The 22,499-nt window shown below is 46.7% G+C and overlaps 1 protein-coding gene across 7 annotated transcripts in view; it reads right to left on the reverse strand.

Moving 5' to 3' along the window:
• zbtb38 (zinc finger and BTB domain containing 38) overlaps positions 1-22,499 on the reverse strand; it is a 137,444-nt gene that overhangs the window by 108,243 nt on the left and 6,702 nt on the right. The gene's annotated exons all lie outside the window — the stretch shown is intronic.

Here is a 22,499-nt window from a genome sequence, read left to right on the forward strand (position 1 = left end):
GCGTTGGAATGTAGCATTTGATTCCACAACAAAATGCTTTTTCAAGGTATCAACAGTTCTGTTATAATCAACCTTGTTTCGGGCAGCGACTTGAAAATCTCCCGCAGTCTACAAGAGTAGAGCCCTCCTCCATGTGAGCTCCACTGGCGTCGCCCCGTTGGCATATGAAATCAAACTCCTCGTACCAAGGAACCCAGTGAGTACTAACTCTGCTTGCTTCTCCAGTCAGGTCGAATGGAGACAAACCTTTAATTCCTGTGGCTTCAATTCCTCAAATCCACTTAATACTGCTCTAAAGACCTAACAACACCTTTTGATCTCAAAATGCCTGAACACTTGAGCACTTTTCACGTTATACTCCCTATCAGCATCCTCCATATTCTCATCTTGGGTGAATGCTGCCAAAGATGGTGGTGCCTGTGCTGGGCAGCATACCACGAGGGTTTGCAGGCTCCAGGGGAGCAGCAGAGTGGTCCAGGGTGCTCAAAACAGGGAGAACACCCCCCCCCCCCCATTGAGAAGAAGCAATAGGAGATGACCCTACAGCGAAGGTGACCACAGCAGTTGGAGCAGAGAGGCTCAGCAGTTAGTTAAAGGAGCTACACAGGCTGTGACATGTGATTGAAGGGCCTATGCAGCTTGTGGGCTGCTGGAGATTGGTGCCTGGGAAAGCTTTCTTACTGTGGTTTGGATCTGGACCGATGGTTGCCAATAATTTGATCAGGAATTTGTGCAGTTGCAAAGGCTGCAGAAGTGCTAGAGGCTAATCCACATGTTACTGAAGCAGTTCTCTTTTGCTTCTCTTTCTCCAAATGTTAGGGGCATCAGGCAATGCTCATCGTAACTCTTTGGCAGACAAAAGTTGAAGTATATCATGTTTATGTACTGTATTATTATGTGAGAATAATAAGTACCTCATCGTCTGCTCACGATGCCGCTTTAGTTGCCCATTCAGAGCCAGCTCTTCAGCGCTTGACGTCCTGTTTCGCGGAAACTGCCAAAATGTTTGGCCTGGAAGTCAGCCTGAAGAAAACTGAGGTCCTCCATCAGCCAGCCCCCCCACATCTCCATCGGGCACACAAAACTCAAAACGGTCAACCAGTTTACCTATCTCGGCTGCACCATTTCATCAGATGCAAGGATCGACAACGAGATAGACAACAGACTCGCCAAGGCAAATAGCGCCTTTGGAAGACTACACAAAAGAGTCTGGAAAAACAACCAACTGAAAAACCTCACAAAGATAAGCGTATACAGAGCCGTTGTCATACCCACACTCCTGTTCGGCTCTAAATCATGGGTCCTCTACCGGCATCACCTACGGCTCCTAGATCGCTTCCACCAGTGTTGTCTCCGCTCCATCCTCAACATTCATTGGAGCGCTTTCATCCCTAACGTCGAAGTACTCGAGATGGCAGAGGTCGACAGCATCGAGTCCACGCTGCTGAAGATCCAGCTGCGCTGGGTGGGTCACGTCTCCAGAATGGAGGACCATCGCCTTCCCAAGATCGTGTTATATGGCGAGCTCTCCACTGGCCACCGTGACAGAGGTGCACCAAAGAAAAGGTACAAGGACTTCCTAAAGAAATCTCTTGGTGCCTGCCACATTGACCACTGCCAGTGGGCTGATATCGCCTCAAACCGTGCATCTTGGCGCCTCACAGTTTGGCGGGCAGCAACCTCCTTTGAAGAAGACCACAGAGCCCACCTCACTGACAAAAGACAAAGGAGGAAAAACCCAACACCCAACCCCAACCAACCAATTTTCCCCTGCAACCGCTGCAACCGTGTCAGCCTGTCCCGATCGGACTTGTCAGCCACCAACGAGCCTGCAGCTGACGTGGACATTTTTACCCCCTCCATAAATCTTCGTCCGCGAAGCCAAGCCAAAGAATAAGTACCTCATGTGGAAGCAAGGACTGTCGAGTTTGGAGTGATGTTAATTAATACAACTTGATCAATGCTTGTGCTGGGATGGTTCCAGCTAACCAAGGGCGAGCTGGGGTCAGAACATGCGTCTCACAACTTGGGGGCTCATCCGGGATCACACTCCCTCCACTGACTGGTTCTTGTCTGAAAGGGGGTTGGTGCACCCCGGTTGATTTAGCCGGACTCCTGGTCATCGATTGTTCAGCAGTGGACGTAGCGAGTGATATCCGAGGAGACGTTGAGAATAAAGGACAGCCGTGTGAGTGACATGCTGGGAAGGCTCGACAGTCGGGTAAGACTGATTTATCCACCATGGGTGGGGGAGGGAGCAAAAAGAAAGGTTCGAGTATAGGACCGATTAATAGAATTCCCCAGGGAAGCCCATTGGGGAGGCAACTTTATCCACCATGGGTGGGGGAGGGAGCAAAAAGAAAGGTCTGAGAATAGGACTGATTGATAGAATTCCCCCGGGAAGCCCATTGGGGAGGCAATTGATGAATTGGGGTGTGGGAAAGATAAAAAGAAAATGATCTGGTACTGTTGCCACGAGTGGCCTGAGAATCCAATTAAGGGGTCTTCAGTATTTTAGCCAAGATACGGTTCGGATGAGGATTGGGTACGCCAGGCGTTGAATACCTGGCTTTATGAGTATAGACCCGAGGACTCCAAAAGTAGAGATTATGCTACCTGCTGGTTGTTTGTAGAATTTGACCAGATGGTGATGAATACAAAGGATCCGGCAAAATCTAAGGAACATGAGCCTTTGGCTCCTCTTCCTGAAAATTGGGACCCCTTGCAGGCATTACCTCCACCATATCCTGAGCCGGCTCCTCCCTTGCCCTCTCCTCCCCGCCCGCTTTATCCTCCCCTTCCTATGTCTGCCATTCCAACCCCTCTGAGACTCATCAATGAAAATGAACGAGGGAGGAGTCACGCGATGGAGTAGTGGCCGGACGGTGAACTCCAGCCCTCTCCAGAAAAGTCGGGAAAAACAAGAGAAAACACAAAGGCACAGAAATAAAAGTTACAGAAAAGTGAGTATAAAGGTGGAAAGAAGATGGCGACAAAAAAAGAAAAGTCGAAAGCAACGGTAAGAAGAGAGGAAGAGAAGACAAAGGAGGGAAAAGGTGAAGGCCTTACCTGTCCGAAGAGGCCCGCTGCGGAGAGAGAAACCCGCTCCCTCAGGTCGGTAAATAATGGACTACAAAAATGGCTCGCAGAGCCGAGTAAAAGTGCGCAACCGCGCATGCGCGAAGTTTCGCGCATGCGCGATGCGAATGAAAAAAAACACACCGACGGGAGGGGGGACCAGCTGGGGAGTCGATCTCCACAGCCGGCAACGACAGCTGCAGAACACCTGCAGCAAGAAGAGACCACAGAAGACAATAGAAACAAGATAGAAGAGGAGGAAAGGGCAACAAAGAAACAACAGATGGTCAACCCAGAGGAAGAAGAAGAGGAAGAGTATGGTGAAATAGAAGAAGAAAAGAGAGGCAAGGTAAAGGATATACTTGCTCTTATTAGAGGATACATGGAATCATTTAAAGAATGGCAAACACAGGAATTTAAGGATTTAAGAAAAAGAATAAACAACACAGAGGAGAAAATAATTAAAATGGAGATGACCTTAACAGAAATGGGAAAAAAAATGGACAAGATGGAAGAGCGGGCAGTAGCAGCAGAAATGGAGGTAGAAGACTTAAAAAAGAAATTGGAGAAATCTAATAAAAAAACTAGAGACACAAGAACTACTAGCTCAAAAAATAGATACAATGGAAAACAATAACAGAAGAAATAACATAAAGATAGTGGGCCTTAAGGAAGATGAAGAAGGCAAGAATATGAGGGAGTTTATAAAAGAGTGGATCCCTAAGACCCTAGGATGTCCAGAACTACAGCATGAAATGGAAATAGAAAGGGCACATAGAGTATTGGCCTCTAAACCACAACCACAACAAAAACCAAGATCTATTGTAGTAAAATTCCTAAGATATACTACAAGAGAAAAGGTACTGGAGAAGACAATGGAAAAAGTAAGAGAGGGCAACAAACCACTGGAGTATAAAGGGCAAAAAATCTTCATTTATCCAGATATAAGTTTTGAACTCCTAAAGAAGAGAAAAGAGTTCAATACAGCAAAGGCGATTTTATGGAAGAAAGGGTATAAATTTATACTAAAGCATCCAGCGGTATTGAAAATATTTATTCCAGGACAGCAAAACAGACTATTCTCGGATCCAGAAGAAGCACGAAAATTTGCAGAACAATTACAAAAATAGACTGAGGGAGGAAGACGGGTAATGAGAGTTAAAATGATCACGACTGATATGTATGTGGGTAAAGACAAAAATAGACTGAGGGATGAAGACGGGTAATGAGAGTAAAAATGATCACGATTGATATGTATGCAGGTAAAGAGGTATAAGAGTGAATAGAGACAATGAGCATACATGAATGTATCTGTACTTAGAGGAAAATATAGATAGTATAGACAAGAATTAATAAGGGAAGGTAATGGAATAGAGAGAATAAGGAGGGAATTAAAAGAGGGACCTTTGTGACATATGAAAAGTGAAATCTTTTCTGGGGGAGGCGGGGTGGGGGGAAATAGCGGTCACTGCACAATCAGTTGACGCTTGCGAGTGGATTCGCAAATCCAAATGGAGAGGGGAGATGTGGTTGTCCGACAAGGGATAAAGGACAACTCAGGAGGTGAAGGGGAGATTGGGGATAAATAAGATAGAAATAGGAGAATAAGGAAAATGTTAGATGTTGTAGGAATGTTGTCTTATGAAGAGTTGAAAATAAGAAAACAGAAATGGAAAAGGAGGAAAGGTAATGATGGAAAAACGGAAAGAGAAGATAAACAAAATATAAAAGGGCTACGCTGAACTATATGTCTTTAAATATTAATGGAATACATAACCAAATTAAAAGGAAGAAACTACCAAATTTAAATGAATAAATGTATTCCATTAGAAAAAATAACATATTGGTTAAGAAATAATATTGAAATATTCGAACAAGTATAGGAGCCTTACATTAAATACAATAGCGAAAACCTACCGGGGACAAACATTACCTAAGTTGATGGAAGGAGAAGGAAAGAAAAGAATGGACTCAGTAGAATTTCTGGTGTAATTTTGTTGAATGACAACATTGTCTGACTGGCTTAATGCAACCTAGATTGTACACCTAAAATGGATGAGAGGGGGGGGTGGGGGGGTGGTTTGGGAGGAAAGGGGGGGGGGGAGAAAAAGTCACTGTATATGTGTGAAAAGAAATAGTGTATATCATGGCTAATGTGATTTATGGTGTGAAAAATAAAAAAATTAAAAAAAAAATTTAAAAAAAAAGAAAAAAAAAAAGAAAATGAACGAGAAAACATGATAAGGACTAGGTTACAAGCTAAGGATCCTCCACTGCCTCTACCCCCCAGGTATATAACCCAGACTGTACAGGGTTATTAGAAGAGCAGTGTGAAAAACTTCACGAAGAGAAGGCTGGGGAATTTGCTTTGGGTCCCAGACATCATAAGGAAGATCCAGTTCCATCAGGAGCCTGGGGACCGGACCCTTCTCAGGCGCAAATGTTTCCCCTTCGTGAGGTACCCTTGGGAGGTCCAGGGGGTGGAATAGGTTTTGTAAATGTCCCCTTGACTAGCACAGAAGTGAGAAATTTTAAACAGGAAATGAAGTCTTTAATTGAAGATCCTCTGTGCGGAGCAATTAGATCAGTTTCTGGGACCTAGCATTTACACCTGGGATGAGTTAATGTCTATATTCAAAGCTTTATTTTCTTTAGATGAGAGAGGAATGATTAGACAAGCTGGAAATAGGGTGTGGGATCGGGAACACCAGGGAGGTCCAGGAGCAGTTGCTGGAGACGACAAATTCCCTCTGGTCAATCCACACTGGGATAAGGGGACGGTAGATGGTCACACCCGGATGGAAGAATATAGGGTTAATTTAATAAAGGGAATGAAAGAGTCGGTACCCAGGGGACAAAATTTTAAAAAGGCATTTGAAGTCCTTCAGGGCCCAGAGGAGACTCCTTCAGCTTTCTTGACTAGATTGCGGGCGGCAATACAGCAATATGCGGGGTTAGATATAGAGTCGCCGGCGGGGCAACAGTTAGTTTTGACAGGATTTGTTACATATTCAGCCCCAGACTTAAGAAAGAAACTCCAAAAGACTGAAAATTGGCATGAACAGGGATTATCACAACTTTTACAAATAGCCCAGAGAGCTTACGTTCAGAGAAGTGAAGATAAGCAGAAAGGAAAGGCGAAGATATTAATGCAGGCGGTAAAGGAAGTCGTAGATGGACAGCAGGAAGTCAAAGACGCCGGACCAACAGTCCGGGCGGATGGATGGGAATGAGAGAAAGAGGAGGGCCAGGATTTGAAGGAAGGGACGAACCCCAAGGTCCCCATCTACGAGCATGGGCCCCAAGAGGTGGTTCCAACAGAGGATGGCAGACAGGGCCCAAGGTTTGTTACTATTGTAAAAGAGAGGGACACTTTAAGAGGGAATGTCCCCAGAGAATTAGGGACACGCGGTCCTATGTTTTGATGGAAGAGGAAGATTAGGGAAGTCAAGGTTCTCTCGTAAGGAGTGCTGTGGGGCTGCATGGAGAACCATTAGTAAACAAGCATAGGACCCCACGAAGAGGACATGATCTTTATGGTAGACTCGGGAGCAGCTTGTTCTAGTATACTAACCAAACCCAAAGGAACAGTGCCTAATGGAAAAGTAGTCATTTCGGGAGTCGGGGGATCTAATTTTGAAGTTCCAGAAGTAAGGGGCCTCAGGATACAAATGGGGAGAAAAGTAATAAGGGGAGACATTCTACTGGTTCCCCAGGCAGGAGTCTGCCTGCTGGGACAGGATTTGCAGGATTTATTGGGTATCGGCACCCGGCCTCAAGGAAAGGGAATTGGGGTCCAGTTCTACACACTGACACAAGAAGATCGCAAGTTGATCGACCCCAAGGTTTGGGCCAAGAAGGGAAATAGAGGGGGGTTGAATGTTCGGGTCACGCTAAAAGACCCCAATCAGATTGTCAGACGAAAGCAATATCCAATCCCAATGGAGGGAAGGAAGGGACTGCAACCCGTAATTGATCAATTATTATTGGATGGGTTACTCAAACCCTGTATGTCCCCCTTTAACACCCCAATACTGCCAGTACGAAAACCAGACGGTACTTATCGGGTGGTACAAGTCCTACGAGAATTAAATAAGGTGATTTTGGCCCGATACCCCGTTGTGCCTAATCCTTATACAATTATGGGAAAAATAGATCCAAATAGTAAATGGTTTAGTGTGATAGACCTGAAAGACGCCTTTTGGGCTTGCCCTCTGGATGAGGGCAGTAGGGACATGTTTGCCTTTGAATGGGAGAACCTGTATACTGGACGAAAGAACCAGTATCGCTGGACAGTTCTTCCGCAAGGCTTCACAGAGTCCCCTAATCTGTTTCGCCAGGTATTAGAACAAGTGTTGGAAGAAGCTCCAAAAAGATTGGATTGTCAGCTTATACAATATGTGGATGACTTATTGATTACAGGGGAAGGACAAGAGTCTGTAAAACAATATATGGTGGATATGTTAAACTTTCTGGGAGAAAAGGGGTTAGGGTTAGGGAGGTAAGTGAGGCGAAATTGCAATTTGTGCAGCCATAGGTAAAATACCTGGGCCATCTAATTAGTCAGGGAATAATGTCCTTGTTTGTATTTTTCTTTATTTTCCCCATTGCTTTCGCCTCCACTCCGTCTTGCTCCCAATGTGTTAAGTCCTTTTGGAAGAGGGGCAGCACTTCGGGTAATGATTTGAGCTTAGGGAGATTAAGTATTTTGAGAAATGGACGGGGACGAAGGAGGGTTGTGTAGTCCCAAGAAAGAACGACAATTGTTCTTTTGCCTCCGAGACATATACCATTTTTCTAAGTCTAGGAGAGAGTTCTCCCCTAGGTAGGTCAAGAAATAGATTCTTCCTGTCCTGCCCCCACCCCCCCCCACCCCGGGACCCTTCTGTGCCTCCAAATTAGGCAAACCGGGAGACCCTCTAGTGAAGGAAGTGATTTCACTGTGGGCAGGTTCTAAGTATAGTGGTACCAACATGATCACCGTTTCGCAACATGAGTCTCAAAAGAACTTATACGAGAGGCCAAGAATACAAGCCAATAGGCATAGACTTGGATATAACCTATGGGTCGATTTAGATCAACTTACCGTCCAGGAGCTTGGTGTTCGTAACTGTTGGATTTGTAGTGGCCCAACCCGGGATGAAACTTGGCCATGGAGAGGTGAGCCATTAGATGATCGTACACTTCTTGCCTCCAATCTTTCCACTAGCACTTCTGGTCGATCCCGTGAGTCTTTGAAGTTGGAAAATCATCCACAAGGCTTTGAGTGCTTGGTAAAAGAACACGGCAGGTACCCAAAGGGCGATTTGGCTTGCCGGCGCTGGAATAATATCACTTGTGGAAATTGGGTTCCAACCCCGCCTACCGGCTTCCTGTCCCTTTCTAATCGATCAGATGTTCCCTGTGTACCCTCGGTTCCCATTAATGACACGTCTGACCTTGCCGACGTTGAGTTTTGGAATTGCACTGGTTTCAACCCTTATCAGGCCATCCCTGCGCTTACATCCTTCTGGGAAGATTCTAGTCCTTCCGGCTATGCACCCGACGGCTTATATTGGATTTGTGGGAATATGGCTTATACATACCTTGAACCCAACTGGAGTGGGACTTGTTGTATTGGTATGATTCAACCACATTTCCATCTTCTTCCTCCAGATTCCGATGAACATATTTCCACTCGACTACATTCCCCCATACAACGCCGTTCGGTTGAGATTGGCAGATGGGGGGATGACTGGGCCCCTGAATGCATAATTTCATACTATGGACCAGCTACGTGGGCTCAGAATGGTTCATGGGGGTACCGAACTCCAATCTACATGCTCAATCGTTTAATCTGTTTGCAGGCTGTCCTAGAAATAATTACTAACCAGGCAGCTACTGCCTTAGATCTGTTGGCAGAGGAACAGCAACAGATACGAGCAAAAGTTTATCAAAACCGCCTGGCCCTGGGCTATTTATTGGCTGCAGAAGGTGGTGTGTGTGGCAAGCTGAATCTTTCTAATTGTTGCCTTAAAATTGATGATAATGGACAAGCTGTTAAATTCAGGTATACGGAAACTCTCTCATGTTCCGGTGCAGACATGGCACCCGCCATTGACTCATGGTTTTCTAAATGGTTTAGTGGTTCCTGGTCATGGATACATTCAGCACTTGTCTTCGTTGCCTTTTTACTTCTTGTCTTAATTCTAATCCCTTGTATTCTTCCTTGCCTCCAGTGTTTAGTTAAACGAGCCATCCAACAAATCAGCCCCATTATGGTTCTGCAACAATAGAATTACGCTGAAGCAGCAGAAAACCTTCTGAAACTATGGGAGATAGATACCTCTATTATTTAGACAGGTTTGAAAGCGTTGCTCTTTTTAAGGGGTGGATTGTAGGAGTTTAGAAACAGTTATTATTTTAATTGAAGGAGTTTAGAAATGGTTATTATTTTAATTGCAGGAGTTTAGAAACAGTTATTATTTTAATGTTAGGAGTTCTGAAACAGTCATAGAAGGTAGAAAGAAAAAGCAAGGAAATAGCTAAAATGTTCTTTGTGTCAAATGGCTCATGAAAAACAGAACAGAGTAAACAAGATAACAGGAATTTAAGAAATATGCACGTACACACACAAAGAGCTTGTTTAATAGGGGGTGGGGAAAGGAGGTGTGAGCACGGGATAAGAGAAAGAGTCAGACGAATAGGAAAAAGTGCCAAACCAATCCAAGAAGGACAAATGTAAGACAAATGTAAGGGGAGGTGAAGTAAAAATTGTATAAAAACAAAGAAGCTTCCCTCCCTTGGAGTACTTTCCCGAGGCAGGGGGAGAGTACCCAACCTTGCAATGTTGTAAATGTAAATAAATTTTCTTTGTTCTCAACTTTTGTCTCGAGCATACTTTGTGAACACAAAGGCACTTCTCACACTGTCTCCCGGATAAATTTTCATTAGCCCCAATTTCTCTCAAATCATGTGTCTTACATGAATTTGGGGAACCATATCTGTAAAAAAAAACCAAAGGGGACCTGGGCTCGTCTCTGTGAATGGCCCACAATATGATGCAACGTAGAGGATTTTGCATAGATTAATGCTGATGGGATGTTTTCTGCCTCGGAGGAGACAGTTTTGTGAACAGTTAATGCCAGATTGTATTGGAGTTTACAAACCCATGTAGATGTATATTCATGAACTCATTGATCCTCTTCTAAGGTGAAGGATCTCCTACAGGCCTGTGAATAAAGGAAATGGGCTGAAAGGAATCAGAATCCTCATTCCTCAAAGTAGACTGATGATTGATATCTCACCCCAGTACCTGGATGATGTATTGATGCCTAGAAACACTGGAGGAACTCAGCCAGTCTCGCAGCACCCATAGGAGGTAAAGATATTAGCACCATTTTGAGCCTGAGGCTTTCCTCAAGATAGCGAAACCAGCAGCCTTCATATATACTTGGTGAGCAGGAATAAAGGTATTTTATGGCTGCATTAAAAAAGAGAATAACTACAGAAAGGAGAGAATTGCTCAAGGACAAAGAGGGAACTTGTGTTTTGACTCCGATAAAGTGGGTGAGTGTGGAGGTTGGATATCAATACCTCAGAGTGAAACACGAAAGTCTGCAGACATTGAGATTGTTGTCAAAAACAAGTTCCCTCTTTGTCCTTGAGCAGTTCTCTCCTTTCTGTAGTTATTCTCGTGTTTTTTTTAATGCAAGTATAAAATACCTTTAATCCTGCTCACCAAGAATATATAAAGGCTGCCTTTGGGCTTTCTATGCCCTACTTGGGCTCTTCCTGCAATCTTCATATTCCTCCAGGGCCCTGCCTGGTTGTAGCTTGCATCTGTCTCCTTTTTTTTTAAATCCATGTTCACAACCTGTCCTCATCCAAGATTCCCTGATCTTACCATCCCCATCTGTCCTCTGCACTGGAACATGCTGCCCTGTAAACAATTCCCACACATCAGCTGTAAACTTGCTCATCAGCTGCTCACAATCAACCCTCCTCATGCAAGGAAACAAAGTTTGACTTCTCCTTGGTATGTGTTGTTACAGTGATTTTAAACAAAAAGGTTTGAATGTGCTTTGTACTGAGAATGTAAAGGCAGACTGTCTTGGGAAGCTAGATAATGGTTGCAAGATGAGAACACTGTCTCTGTGGTAAGTATGGAGGGTCAGAAGGCCACAAGAGATAAACAAGTGTTGACTTGCATGTGATCTGAATGGAAAAGTACTGGCTGGAGGCCAAGGTGTACAAATTAGCTCATGATCCTTTGTTCTGAGAAGCCTGTACCTCAGGGTGGATCACAGCCAGTACTGAGAAGAGGAGATGAAAGAGTGGGATGGTCAGCACTGGGGGGACTCACCTGACATTGAAATGATAAAGTACAAGCTCATGATAAGTTATAAAGAAACTTTTATTAAATAAAGTCTGTTTCCTTGCTTTCTTGATAACAGAGGCCAATTTCAAAAAATAGTTTTGATGCAGATTTTCTTGCTACACCCTAGCTCCTGCCTAAACAATGCCATAATTTGACCTACACCAAATTTAATATTTTCCCCACTAGATCCAAGTTTATCCTTATTCACAACCATCTTGAAACATAAGTAATTGTAATCATTATTTCAAAAATGCTATCCCACTGAAACTCCAATCATCTGGCTGGGCTCATTTAAATTTTAATTTTTTTTAAAATTTAGACATACAGCACGGTAATATTGCCCATTTTGCCCCACATGCCGGTGCCACCCAATTAACCTACACCCCTGGTACATTTCAAATGGTAGGTCTAAGTTTCCCAGTATACATTCTAGTATGGACCCCTTCCTGGTTGGATTACCTATTCTTACTGCTTCAAGAAACCCTCTTGGATGCACTTCAATTCTGCCCCATCTAAGCCTCTGATACAAAGAACGTCCTAATCAATACTGAGGAGGTTAAAGTCTGTAGGCCATTTCATGTCAGGTCTCCGCCTGGAGGCCGGCTATGAGAGCGGATCAAAAACTTAAAACTTACTTTTCAGACAACAGCCCTAAAAGGCTGCTCCAGCATCTCATTAATATTGAGAGGTGCCTCGTAGTGCCCTCCGAATCTGATGGAGGTGGGGTGACTGGTGCCATAACACCACCCGTCATAAATATGCGGCAGAGCAATGACCCTACTCATAATCCCCCACACAGATGGAACCGGTGTTTCCCAGAACAGTTCCAGCTCTGCCGTGTTTTGAGCTGCAGAAAACGGACCCGAAGGCCAAAGCACCCGGGTGATGTTGTCACAGCCCGCACTGACCACCCCTAATGGCTCCCACTGGCCCATGATGGCTCCCACTTTGAAGGGGTCATGGGAGGGGTAAGGGGAGATAGCTCACGGGCTTATGGAGTCATCAGCCTGCTCCTAACTAGCCGCTTGCAGTGGCTGTACATTCAGGTCAGGCAATGGAGCTCAGCGCTCTGCCGATTATCCTTCCCCGAGAAGGGTTGGAATAAGCTTCTCTGAGCCAGCCATGGCGCATTCAGAGAGCTAAGTCTTTACGCACAAGGGCAAAGAGCGTCCGCCTTTACAGACAGGTGTTTTCCTTGCTTGAAAGGGCCTTGTCACTATGACAACCCTGTTGCTCTTGCAACTTTCCATAAGCTCCCAAAACCTGTTCTTCCACCTCCTGGTTGCTATTGTGAAGCTTATAGAATTGCCCTAGATCCAAGTAATTCCACTTGTTCCAGCAGTAGAAAATACAGTAAAATTCAAAAAATTCAGACATCAGAAATCCCAACCATCTGAGAATCTGGACATTCAAACTTTTTAAATTTAGAAAGCTTTTGTAAGCATGCATATGCAAGTGTCACAGATGCACAACGTAAACAAGCGACCATGCTTAATGCAGCTAATCATCACAAATAAATTCATCTGTGCAATGTATTTTTCTTTTACAATGTTCATTTATAAACACAATTTCAAGCATTACATGTTTCTTTTGTAGTGTAAGTTTGTGTTTATATTTTTGTCAAGTGTTGACCTTATTTTTCTTTAAAACTGCTCGTTTTGATCAATGAAGCCTGCTGTATTTGCGAATGAATAAACTATCAACACTTACCTGTTCATCTCTTTTTTCCTCAAATTTGAAAGTTAAAAGTACTGCCCAAGAATTTGGAAAATACGGACTGACCCAATCCCCGAGCAGTCAAGATTTTTAGGACTTTTACTGTAAACTAGATTACCTGCTGTCTGCATCTGAACCAGAAGGACACTGGTAATTACAACAACCTGGCACCAAGCCTCTGGATTCAGCCATCCAGCTGGAAGACCTCATCTCCTTCAGGGGAGACAGAAATGCTGCTGCCTTTGGTAAAAGCACAGAGAGGGTTTGCAGATCTACATCAATGAGGACTGGAGCACGAATGTCTTGGTAGTAAAGGCTTGCTGCCTAGAGTTTTTTAAGTAAAAATTGCACAAATGCTGGAGAAAGGAGGTCAAACAGTACCTTTACGTAGCAAAAGTAATCACCAACTTTTTGGACTTGAGCCTTTCATCAAGGTGTGGGGGAACATGAGAGATGTCCAAGTAAAAGGGGGAGTGGTGAGGGTGGGAGGTGATAGGTGGAGGTGGTGGGGGGAGGAAGGGAGGAAGGACTTCAGGAAGGGGGGAGGAAACTAGGCTAGGTGGAGAGAGAAAGGAAGTAGGAACTGGAATAACGAGATAAAGGAGGTGGGAAGGGGGGAAAAGGCAAGCTGATTAGTGGAAACCAGGGAACTCAATGTTCACACCCTGGGTTGGAGGGTGCCCAGACAAAAAATTTCCTCCAATCTGCAGGTGGTCAGGGTAGGGTAACGTGAAAGGCCATGGACAGACATATGAGCTTGAATTGAAACGGTTGGCTACAGGGAGGTCGTTTTGTTGCAGATGGAGAGGAGGTGCGCTGCTGCGACTGGTCTCTCCAATGTAGTGAAGGCCTCAGAGGGTGCACTGGATGCAGTAAATGAGTTCTTTGGAGGTACAGGTGAAGTATTGCTTCACCTGAAAGGTCTGTTTGGGACCTCGGACTGTGGTGAGGGAGTAGGTGTGGGTGCAGGTATTACAGCTCCTACGACCACAGTGGAAAGTGCTGGGGTGGGCAATGGGTGGGGAGGGAAGAGTGCACAAGGGAGTCATGGAGGGAGCGCTCCCTTCAGAAGGCTGAGAGGGTAGGAGAAGGAAAAAATGTGTCTAGTAGCAAGTACCGGAAACTCTGGTGGGTAATGTGTTGTATTCTGAGGCTGATGGGGTGGTAGGCAAGAATGAGGGGGATCTATGTTTATTGATTCTAGGGGCAGGGGGGGACAAGGGCTGATGAGTGGAAAATGGAGGAGATGCGGGGGAGGGCTGAGTTAAATCCACAGATACCCATGTGATCCCGGCAACATGAGGTGCACATGGAATGGTATTCAAACTATAACTCACTCCAAGTCAACCCTATGGGTCAGCGACAATGATGCCTCTCTTCCTGACGGGTTGAATATTGTTTACTTTTTTCCCCCAAATTTAGAAATACAGCATGGTAATCAGCCTTTCAGGCCCATGAACCTAAATGCACCAAATAACCTACAAATGCTGTATATTTTTGGGAGGGTATGAGGAAATCCTCGCAGACACGAGGAGAACGTTCAAACTCCTTGCAGTCAACGCTGGATTTGAACCTGGGCTACTGGCACTGTAATAGCCTTGTGCTACCCTGTGACCTTAACAGTACCACTTTTATCAAATTTCAGATTTATTGTCAGATTACATGCATGGCATCACATACAACCCTGAGATTCCTTTTTCCTGTGGGTGTGGCAAAATTGCCACCAATTGGTAGTGCAAAAATAAACTGCATATAGCATAAAACAGGTAAACAAATAAAACTGTAAACAGATAACAAATATAAACAAACTGACTGCAGTTCTATGTGCGATTTGATGAAAAAAGTGACACCCAAAAAAAACCTCGTCTCTCCCTGAAGAACAGGCACCCTGCAGAGGTGCGGGTGAGATGAAGGATCCTATCCAGGATGAACCCGTGCAGAACAGCAGGACCAGACAATATATCTGGTCGAGTGCTGAAGGACTATGGAGCTCAGTTGATGGAGGTTCAAACAGACATCTTCAACATCAAGTGAACAATAGTATCTAGACTGAATGACAACTGCCCAATGACACTGATCTTAACCATTATGAAGAACTTTGAGTGACTGATAATGGAATCAAATTGCACCTTCCAGCTACATTGGATCAGTTCCAGTTTGCCTACCATCTAAACTGGTCCATAGATGATGCTATATCCTTGACCCTCCACTCCATCCTGGCCCACCTAGGGAACAATGACTCATATGCCAGGCAGTTTGTTCTTCAATGACTTCAGCTTGCTGTTCAACATCATCATTCCTCAAAAGGTTAGTGGATAAATTGTCTTCATCGGGACTTGGTATCTCTTTCTGCAACTGTATCCTGAACATTTTTGACAGAAAGACCACCATTTCTCTGGGTTGGTAGCAAAAGCCACATCACACTGAACACTGGCATTCCTCAGGGCTGTGTGCTCACCCACTACTGTTCACACTGCTGTGGCAGATTTAGCTCTCATGGAATCAAGTTTGCAGATGATACAACATTAGTTGGTGTTATCAGAAACAATGATGAGTCAGCTTACAGAAAGAGGTTGGGAGGTCCAGCAAATTTTATACTGATCCAAGCTCCAAGGTCATCCGCTTTATATCGAAACAAACACAATTCAGCCCATCTGTCTCGCTGTGACCATTCACCTTTCCTTTAGACTTACTTGCCATAGCTCCTGCCATTTCCACTCCCCCCCCCCCCCCCAACTCCAGCTTCCTGTCCTGCAGATCTCATACCCGTTTCCCCCTGCTACTCCAGCATCAGTAACAACCTTCCTTTGAGGATAATGGTTCCCCTTCAGTCTTGTACAGGTCCTGTCTGGTCTGGAAGAGCCCAACGATCATTAAATCTGAATCTGCACCCCACCACCCCCCCCCCCCGCCACAATCTTGCACGAGCACTTTGGCTATACATTAAAGTCCACACACTTCCCATTATTTGCCTCACTAGTACTTGGCAGTGATTGTAATCCTGGGAGCACAAGACAGGAAATCCTTCTTTTTAAACTTGTGACCTTGCTCCCTAAAAATCACTCTGCCAGACCACACCTCACCTCCTACTTGCGTCATTGGCACCAATGTGTACCAGGTCTCTGGCTGCTTTCCCTCCCCTTTCAGAATCTCCTTTATCTGCTCAGAGACACCCTGGATCCTTTCACCATCCTGAAGTCTCATTTTCGATCTTCAGATCTAACAAGAGCACAGAAGAGAGTCATTAAATTCAAATGAGGCTTTAGTTAGAAGAAAATCAAGGCTCTTTTAACTGGAATAGGAAAGATTAAAAATGAAATCTATTGGCACACAAAGTTACAGGACATTTTGATTAGGAGTAGACATACCCTTGTAGTAATAGGGCCCTTCTGGCTTCATGAGCCTGCACTGTCTAAATATGCCAATAAACCCCTGTAAGTTTTTGAAGGATGTGAGGAAACCCACTCAAACGCAGGGCGAACGTACAAATTCCTTACAGGTGGTGTAATCTTTGGCTTGGTTTCGCGGTCGAAGATTTATGGAGGGGGTAAAATGTCCACGTCAGCTGCAGGCTCGTTGGTGGCTGACAAGTCCGATGCTGTAATAGTGTTGTGTTAAACATGCCATCCATAAAAATAAGCAAACAATCCCAAATGTCACCCATCATTAGGACTGAGGAAATAGGAATATTTTGATGTCATTTTTGAAAGTCTGGTGTTAGGAAAGGAAATATGCACCAGAAATGGCAGAATAGCAGATGTTTTTTTTTCCAAATATTACATAGAAAGAACATCACCAACCAGCAGAGTAGACATGGGCAGAATGTGGAGCACAATACTTCAGTTGGATGAAGAAACCTCGCTCATTGCACAGAAGACACACAGAGGTTAAAATATTCAGCAGCGTGAAGCCAGAACAAGCTCTTCATTTGTATTTGGTGGTATTTAGATTCAAGTCTATCTTTCACGCTTAAAAACAAATTGGGTTAATTCTGCCTCATTTCACCTCACTTTAGCTTGAAGAAATTTTATTCCGTTGGCAATATGAAGTATTCCCAAAGCTATTCACTGTATTTATAGATCAATACATCTTTGTAATTAAGGGCTTCTGAAAGCAGCACCTAATGAAGCTGGCTGCTGTAATTCTGTATGTTTGGATCAGTCAATTGGAATTTCATCATGGATCTATCTTTGACAGAGATTATGTTTAATCTTGGCTCAACTTTGCATGCAAATTCCTTAACTTGGCATTTTACAACCCTAACACTATAATATCCAAATCCTTTTTATATTTCTTCATCACATGGAAACTGCATGTTCCAAGAGACCAAGAGGTTAGATATTCACCTGCCGAAATTGCAACCCACACGTCCAAATACATTATAGTTTCTGATGCATTGTGGCAGTACGCCATTAGGCAGGCGAACTGGTCACGCACGTGGCGGGCCAGCCAGCCAAAATGGCGCCATCGGGGGGGGGGGTTTCCTCCCAACCTCGGCACCGGGCTCAGAAGTCCGCGCTTGGCAATCCATGTGACATCCCGGTGACGTCGGGGGCCCCCAGCGCGGTTCTCAGCCAGGTCCGGGCTGGGAGTAGAAGACCAGCCAGGCAGCCTGCAATAAATCAGTTTTGCTCACTGAACTCAACCCGTCTGGTTGTGCGATCCTTCAGTTAGCAGTGTAGCCGCCACTACAATTGGTGACTCCGACAGGTTCAAACATCATTGAACCCGACATGAACGACACTTCGATCAACGCTATAGCCATCAAGCTTCCTGACTTCTGGGTTCAGGAGCCGGAGACCTGGTTCAGCCACACAGAGGCTCAGTTTCACCTCCGCCAGATTTCATTGGATTCGACCGAGTTTTACCATGTGGTTGCCGCCCTGGACCAAGCCACAGCCAAATGCTCATTCAGCACCCACCCACGGAAGATAAGTACGGGACCATCAAACGGGTGCTCACCGTCTCCATCGGCCTCTCCAGGCGCCAGCGTGCCACTCGGATGCTGCGCCTCGATGCCTTGGGAGACAGAACTCCAATCAAGTTGATGGATGAGATGGTCACACTTATGGACGATCACACCAACTGTCCACTCTTTAAGCGCATCTTCCTCGACCATCCGCCTGAAGACATCTGGCTATTACTGTCCCAGGAGAGGTTCGTCGACCCTAGGAGGGTCGCTCAAAAGGCTCAGGAGCTATGGCTCGAACGATTCCCGGAGGGCTCAGCAGTCCAGCAGGTTATGAGTCATGGGCATGACCACGCCAAGCCTTCCCCTAGCGCTGAGGTGGAACACTCAGCCCCTGCAGGGGCCTCAAAGAGCATAGCCAGAAGCAAGCCATCCACTTCAGGCCTCTGCTTCTTGCACCAGTGCTGGGGAGCCAAGGCTCAGAAGTGTCGTCAGCCCTGTTCATTCCAGGGAAACGAGCAGGCCGGCCGCTGTTAATGGCTGCGGCGGCTGGCCAAGAACACAGCCTTCTCTACCTGCGGGATTCAGTCAGCGGTCGACGCTTCCTTGTTGACACCGGGGCCCAGATCAGCGTCATCCCAGCCACAGCCATCGAGTCCCAGAACCGACCTCAAGAACCTCCCCTCCATGCAGCCAATTCGACGGAGATCCAAATGTATGGAGACAAGGCCATCCGCTTCCAGATCGGCCAGCGGAAGTTCTCATGGAGATTCACAGTTTCGTCCCTTCCAATCGCCATCCTGGGTGTCGAATTCCTCCTCGCCCATGGACTCCTGGTCGACATTCGAGGTAGGCGACTGGTAGATGCCCGTACCTTCCAATCCATTCGCCTCAACGTCTCCCGCACAGAGCAGCCGCAGATGGCCATGGTCAGCACACCCAAGGACGAGTTTCAGCATATCCTGGACGAGTTCCCGTCCTTCCTCAAGTTGCAGTTCTCCCTCGCCTCACCACGCCATGGGGTGTTTCATTACATCCCCACCCAAGGCCTGCCGGTCCATGCCAAAGCATGCCAGCTCCTGCCGGATAAGCTCCAGTTAGCGAAGGAAGAGTACTCGCATCTGCAGGAGCTGGGGATCATTTTACACTCCGACAGTCCTTGGGCCTCACCACTCCACCTGGTCCCGAAAGCCTCCAATGGCTGGTGCCCCTGCGGAGATTATCGAGGGCTTAACGACTTGATAGTACCTGACTGTTACCCGATCCCTCACATCCAGGACTTTACGGCCAACCTGCATGGTGCGAGGGTATTCTCCAAGGTCGACCTGGTGCGTGAGTATCATCAAATCCCAGTGCACCCTGAAGACATACACAAAATGGCCATCATCACCCCCTTCGGCTTGTTTGAGTTCCTATGGATGCCGTTCGGGCTCAAGAACGCCGTCCAGACCTTCCAGCACCTATGGACACAGTGGGCAGCGATTTTAATTTCTTATTCATTTACCTGGATGACATCCTTGTCACCAGCAGAGACCGGGCACAACACAAGTCTCACCTGCACACCCTCTTCTCCCGAGTGGCCGACTTTGGTCTCATGATCAATCCGGCTAAGTGCCAATTCGGGAAAGAGTCCATGCAGTTCCTGGGCCGTACCATCACGGCCGAAGGAGCCAGACCTGTCACTTCACTGCAATCAGGGAGTTCCCACACCCGGAAAACCTCAAGGGGCGACAGGAGTTCGCGGGTATGGTCAATTTCTATAACCGCTTCATTCCATGCGCTGCGTGCATGACGCAGCCACTCTTCGCCCTCATCGCAGCCAAAGACAAGATACTCACCTGGACTCCAGAGGCCAGCAGGGCATTTGAAGCCATGAAAGATGCCCTCGCGAAGGCTGCCCTGCTCGTCCACCCATGCACCGACCTGCATATGGCACTCTCCGTCGATGCCTCTGCCACAGCCATCAGCGCCATCCTGGAACAGCAGGTGACTTCTTCGCCCGCCAGAGCGCAAGTATAGCGCTTTCGATCATGAGTTGTTGGGCATGTACCTGGCGGTGTGTCATTTCTGCTATTTCTTGGAGAGGAGGCCTTTCACCATTTTTACCGACCACAAATCCCTCACTCAGGTGCTCGCTGTGGCAAGAGATCCCTGGTTGGCCCGCCAACAGCGTCACCTCTCCTTTGTGTCAGAGTTCACCACCAACATTCGGCACAAGGCGGGGAAAGACAACACGGTTGCCGATGCATTCTCACAACCGGCCATTGGTGCGCTGACACCCGGCCTTGACTTCAACCAGCTCGCCTGCGACCAGAAGTCCAACGAGGAGATGCCGGCCTTCAGGACTGCCATCATGGGCCTGTGGTTCCAGGACCTCCTGACTCCGCACTGTGAGGGCACCGTCCTGTGCGATGTCTCCATAGGCACCCCGCGACCAGTGGTTCCCCAGCAATGATACAGGCAAGTCTTCCACCACATCCATGACCTTTCCTACCCTTCCATCAGGTCCTCGGTCCATATAGTGGCAGAATGTTTCGTCTGGCACGGGCTTTGGAAGTAGATTGCAGACTGGGCCAGAACCTGCACCCATTGCCAGCTTTCCAAGCTACACAGGCACACCAGAGCACCCATACAAGATTTCGAAAATAACGGTTCAGCGACATACATGTGGACATCATTGGACCCTTACCCGTTTCCAGAGGTAACCATTACCTTTTCACAGTGGTAGACCGCACCGCTCATTGGCCCAAGGCGATCCCAATGTCAGATGCCTCCACGGACTCCTGCTCCCGAGCACTTTTGAACGGTTGGGTTTCCCGGTTCGGCGTCCCGAACCACCTCACCAGTGATTGGGGCACCCAGTTCACCTCTGCGCTCTGGGCACAGCTCACCAACAGGCTGGGGATCGAGCTACATCACACCACAGCCTATCACCCACAGGCCAATGGGCTAGTCGAGTGATTGCACCGCCACCTTAAGTTGGCACTTATGGCCCGCCTCACCGGCCCCGACTGGGTGGACAAGCTGCCTTGGGTGCTCCTGGGCATCCGCTCAACACCCAAAGAAGACCTACAGGCATCATCAGCTGAGCTGGTCTACAGTGCACCTCTAGTCCTACCCGGTGAGTTCATCAACGCACCTCACAATCCCCAGCAGTCACCACATGGTCTACTTCGCTGCCTCCGGGTCCAGTTGGACTCCTTCACACCCCCACTGCTGCCCAGACACGGCACATTGGCCTCTTACGTCCCCAGCGAGCTGTACTCCCGCAGAGTACGTTTTTAATCAGGCAGGGCCCGTCCACAACACCTCTACAATGACCATACGAAGGGCCGTACAAAGTCGTCTAGCGTTCAGGATCCATTTTCACACTGGACATTGGTGATAAGAGGGAACTGTTTATGGTGGACAGGTTAAAGCCAGCCAACCTCAACCCCACCAAACCAGTAGTTGTGGCCCAAACCAAGAAGCGAGGCCGCCTGGCAAAAAAGGACATTGGCGCTGTTTCTGCGGGGGGGGGGGGGGGGGGAGGGTGTGTGGTAGTATACCATTAGGCAGGCGAACCGGTCCTGCTAGTCATGCATGCGGCAGGGCAGCCAGCCAACATGGCACCGTCGGGGGTTTCCTCCCGACCTTGGCATCGCGCTTGGTGACCCACATGACACCCCAGTGACGTTGGGGGCCCCCCAGCGCAGTTCTCAGCCAGGTCCGGGCTGGGAGTATAAGACCAGCCAGGCAGCCTACAATAAATCAGTTTTGCTCACTGAACTCAACCCATCTGGTTGTGCGATCCTTCAGTTAGCAGTGTAGCCGCCGCTACAGCATCAGAATCTACTGTCAAGAACACGTCGTGAAACTCATTGTTTTGCAGTGGCATTGCAGGTGCACAATTGCAACAACCTACACAAAAAAAATAGTGCAAAAGAAGAAAAAGTGAGGTGGTATCGGTGGTTCACCATCCATTCATAAATCTGATGGTGGAGGGGAAGAAGCTGTTTTTGTATTGTTGGGTGTTCATCTTCAGGCTCCTGAAGGTAAGTGTGAAGAGGGAATGGCCTGGGTGGTGAAAGTCTTCAAGGATAAGAGGCTGCTTTCTTGAGATACCACCTCTTGTAGATGTCCTTAATAGCATGAAGATGATTGCCTATGATGATGCTGGCTGAGTTTAGAACTCCCTGTCATCTTTTCCTGTTCTGTGCATTGATAGTGATGTGACCAGACCAAATCATCTCCACCATAAACCTGTAGAAATTTGCAAGTCTTTGGTGACATACCAAATTTCCTCAAATTCCTCCTGATGTTTCACAGCTGGCGAGCCTTTTTCATATTGCATCAACATGGAAGCCCCAGGATACATCTTCAGAGATGTTGACACCCAGGAATTTTAAGTTCTTAACCCTTTCAACTGCTGACCCCTCAATTAGGACTGGTTCATGT

Source organism: Narcine bancroftii, chromosome 9, assembly GCF_036971445.1.
Source record: "Narcine bancroftii isolate sNarBan1 chromosome 9, sNarBan1.hap1, whole genome shotgun sequence".
Taxonomy (NCBI): domain Eukaryota; kingdom Metazoa; phylum Chordata; class Chondrichthyes; order Torpediniformes; family Narcinidae; genus Narcine; species Narcine bancroftii.